Source organism: Arachis hypogaea, chromosome 16 (assembly GCF_003086295.3).
Source record: "Arachis hypogaea cultivar Tifrunner chromosome 16, arahy.Tifrunner.gnm2.J5K5, whole genome shotgun sequence".
Lineage (NCBI taxonomy): Eukaryota > Viridiplantae > Streptophyta > Magnoliopsida > Fabales > Fabaceae > Arachis > Arachis hypogaea.
In genome coordinates this window covers 32456178-32460784 of record NC_092051.1, presented here as the reverse complement: position 1 = coordinate 32460784, position 4607 = coordinate 32456178, and the positions used below count along the sequence as shown (strand labels likewise).

Here is a 4607-nt window from a genome sequence, read left to right as displayed (position 1 = left end):
CACGTTATGATTTGTGGGTGTTTTGTTCCTTGCGAACGGGTTTGCGGGTGTTAAGCTTATGATCGGCTACAAGGATTGTAAAGTGTTTGATGGAGTTGGGAGGGTGAAGTTCTGAAGTGGATAGGAGACTGATGAGCGGATAATTTATACGCTTTTTGGCATTGCTTTCACATAGTTTTTAGTATGTTTTAGTTAATTTTTATTATATTTTTATTAGTTTTATTTAAAAATCACATTTATGGACTTTACTATGAGTTTGTGTGTTTTTCTGTGATTACAGGTATATTCTGGCTGAAATTGAGGGACCTGAGCAAAAATCTGATTCAGAGGTTGAAAAAGGACTACAGATGTTGTTGGATTCTGACCTCCCTGCACTCGAAATGGATTTTCTGGAGCTATAGAATCCCAATTGGTGCGCTCTCAATTGCGTTGGAAAGTAGAAATCTTGGGCTTTCCAGAAATGTATAATAGTTCATACTTTACCCGAGTTTTGATAACGCAAGCTGGCATTTAAACGCCAACTTTCTACCTTATTCTGGCATTAAACGCCAGAACTGGCATAAAAGCTAGAGTTAAATGCCCAAACTGGCACCAGAGCTGGCGTTTAACTCCAAGAAAAGTCTCTACATGTGAACGCTTCAATGCTCAGCCTAAGCATACACCAAGTGGACCCCAGAAGTGGATTTCTGCATCATTTACTCATTTCTGTAAGCCCTAGGCTACTAGTTCATTATAAATAGGACCTTTTACTATTGTATTTTTATCTCTAGAACACATTATGTAACTTTTATGTTCTGAGACCTCCATAGGAGGCTGGCCCCTCGGCCATGTCTACCCTATTTTCACTTATGTATTTTCAACGGTAGAGTTTCTACACCACATAGATTAAGGTGTGGAGCTCTACTGTTCCTCATGGACTAATACAAAGTACTATTGTTCTTCTATTCAATTCAAGATTATTCTTATTATAAGATATCCATTCGCACTTCAACATGATGAATGTGATGATTATGTAACACTCATCACCATTTTCACTTATGAACGCATGCCTGACAACCACTTCCGTTCCACATGAAAACGAGCTTGAATGCATATCTGTTGGGTTTCTAATCTAAGATTAGAATCTTCGTGGTATAAGCTAGAATCAATTGGCAGCATTCTTGAGATCTGGAAAGTCTAAACCTTGTCTGTGGTATTTCGAGTAGGATCTGGGATGGGATGACTGTGACGAGCTTCAAACTTGCGAGTGTTGGGCGTAGTGACAGACGCAAAAGGATCAATGGATCCTATTCCAACATGAGTGAGAACCGACAGATGATTAGCCGTGCGGTGACAGCACATTTAGACCATTTTCACTGAGAGGATGGACGGTAGCCATTGACAACGGTGATCCCCCAACATACATCTTGCCATGGAAGGGAGTATAAATGATTGGAGTGAAGGCAATAGAAAAGCAGAAGTTCAGAAGGAACAAAGCATCTTCATACGCTTATCTGAAATCTCACCAATGAATTACATAGGTACTTCTATCTTATTTTCTATTTTAATTATATTTTAATTATCAAGCTCATAACCATTTAAATCCGCCTGACTGAGATTTACAAGGATGACCATAGCTTGCTTCAAGCCGACAATCTCCGTGGGATCGACCCTTACTCACGTAAGGTATTACTTGGACGACCCAGTGCACTTGCTGGTCAGCTGCACGGAGTTGTGTGAAAAGTGTGCGATCACGATTTTGTGTACCAAATTTTTGGCACCGTTGCCGGGGATTGTTCGAGTTTGGACAACTGACGGTTCATCTTGTTGCTCAGATTAGGTAATTTTTTTTTTATTTTAAGCTTTTATTTTTTTATTTTTGAAATTTTTTTCAGAATTTTTAAGAATGAATTCTAGAGTTTCTTGATGATCTGTTGAAGTCTGGCTGGCTGTGAAGCCATGTCTAATCTTTTGGACCGAGGTTTCAACTTTTCATCACAAGAGCTTGTTGATTTTCATAAATCTTGCTGTTGAATGTAATGGTCTGCTAAAGCTTGGCTGGCCATTGGTCATGTCTAGTGTTTTGGACCGAAGCTTTCACTGAAAGCTTGGCTGGCTAGTAAGCCATGTCTAATTCCTGGACCGGAGTTTTAGACTAACATTGCATGATTCCTGGAATTCTCATTAAGAATTTTGAATTCCTTATTTTTCTTTTCCAAATAATTGTCGAAAAAAAGTACAAAAAAATTTAATAAAATCATAAGAACCAAAAAAATTTTGTGTTTCTTGTTTGAGTCTAGTGTCTATTTTTAAGTTTGGTGTCCTGCATATTTTTAATTTTCTTGCATTTTTTGAATATATGCATTATGTTCTTCATTGATCTTCAAGTTGTTCTTGATGATTTGCTTGGGTCTGATCTTTAAATTCTCTTGTTTTGTGTCTTTTGTTGTTTTTCATGTGCATTCTCAATTTTGTTAGTGTCTCTAATATGAAAATTTCTAAGTTTGGTGTCTTGTATGTCTTTCTTTTCTTAAAAATTTTCAATAATATGTTCTTGACATTCATCATGATCCTTATAGTGTCTTTGCATGCATTCCTTGTTTTAGAAAATTTCAAGTTGTTACTTGCCTATTAAGAAAGGATCAATCCTTAAATTTTAAAATCATATCTTTTAGTTTCTTGTTACTCAAGTAATCAACTTTAATTTCAAAATCAAATCATTTTAAATTATTTTTCAATCATATCTTCCCAATCATATCTTCTCAACCACATCTTTTTCAAAAAAATTTTCAATCATATCTTTTTGATTGCTAATTTCAAAATCTCTTTCAAAATCACCTAACCACTTTCTCACTTTTAATTTTCAAAAATCATCAACCACTTTTTCAAAATCCCTTTTAATTAATTTAAACTTTTTTAATTTTGTTTTCGAAAATTCTTCTCCGTCCTCACCTTTTTCTATTTAAGACTAACACTCCCCCTCTTTTAGCAATTTGGACTCACTCCCTCTCTATAAGTTCGAATTCTCCTCTCTACCTCATCCTTCTATTCTTCCTTTCCTCTGACACCTTAAGGAATCTCTATACTGTGACATAGAGGATTCCATACTTTCTTGTTCTCTTCTCTTTCATATGAGCAGGAACAAGAACAAAGGCATTCTTGTTGAAACTGATCCTGAACCTGAAAGGACCTTGAAGAGGAAGCTAAGAGAAGCTAAAGCACAACTCTCTGGAGAGGACCTAACAGAAATTTTCGAAAAAGAAGAAGACATGGCAGCCGAAAATAACAACAATGCCAACAATGCAAAGAAGATGCTTGGTGACTTCACTGCACCCTCTTCTGACCTCTGTGGAAGGAGCATCTCAATTCCTGCAATTGGAGCAAACAACTTTGAGCTTAAGCCTCAATTAGTTTCTCTGATGCAGCAGAATTGCGAGTATCATGGACTTCCATTGGAAGATCCTCATCAGTTCTTAGCTAAATTCTTGTAAATCTGTGACACTGTTAAGACCAATGGAGTTGACCCTGAGGTCTACAGACTTATGCTTTTCCCCTTTGTTGTAAGAGACAGAGCTAGGACATGGTTGGATTCACAACCTAAGAAAATCCTGAACTCTTGGGAAAAGCTGGTCAATGCCTTCTTGGCAAAATTCTTTCCACCTTAAAAATTGAGTAAGCTTAGAGTGGAAGTCCAGACCTTCAGACAGAAGGAAGGCGAATCCCTCTATGAAGCTTGGGAAAGATACAAGCAATTGATCAGAAGGTGTCCTTCTGGCATGCTTTCAGAATGGAGCATCATATGCATATTCTATGATGGTCTGTCTGAACTGTCCAAGATGTCATTGGACAACTCTGCTGGTGGATCTCTTTATCTGAAGAAGACGCCTGAAGAAGCACAGGAACTCATTGAAATGGTTGCAAATAACCAGTTCATGTACACTTCTGAAAGAAATCCTGTGAATAATGGGACAACTCAGAAGAAAGGAGTTCTTGAGGTTGATACTCTGAATGCCATATTGGCTCAGAACAAAATATTGACTTAGCAAGTCAATATGATTTTTCAGAGTCTGTCTAAAATGCAAGCTGCATCAGGCAGTACTAAGGAGGCTTCCTCTGAAGAAGAAGCTTATGATCCTGAGAATCCTGCAATGGCAAAGGTGAGTTACATGGGAGAACCCTATAAAAACACCTATAATTCTTCATGGAGAAATCATCCAAATCTCTCATGGAAGGATCAACAGAAGCCTCAACAAGGCTTCAACAACAATAATGGTGGAAGAAATAAGTTTAGCAATAGCAAACCTTTTCCATCATCTTCTCAACAACACACAGAGAATTCTAAGCAGAGCCACTCTGACTTAGTAACTGTAGTCTCTGATCTATCTAAAATCACACTAAGTTTCATGACTAAAACAAGGTCCTCCATTAGAAATTTGGAGGCACAGGTGGGTCAGCTAAGTAAGCAAGTTACTGAACTCCCCCTTAGTTCTCTCCCAAGCAATACAGAAGAGAATCCCAAGAGAGAGTGCAAGGCCATAAACACATCCCTCATGGCCGAATGAATAGAGGAGGGAAAGGCAGTGATTTCCACTGAGGAAGACCTCAATGGACGTCCACTGGCCTCCAAG

General features: G+C 37.9%; 1 non-coding gene across 1 annotated transcript; it reads right to left on the bottom strand.

The window, feature by feature from the left end:
* Positions 1 to 3653: 3653 nt before the first annotated feature.
* Positions 3654 to 3757, bottom strand: LOC112761718 (small nucleolar RNA R71). The gene has a single exon (XR_003182099.1). It is a non-coding gene; the product is annotated as a small nucleolar RNA R71 (small nucleolar RNA).
* Between the last annotated feature and the right edge of the window lie 850 nt (positions 3758 to 4607).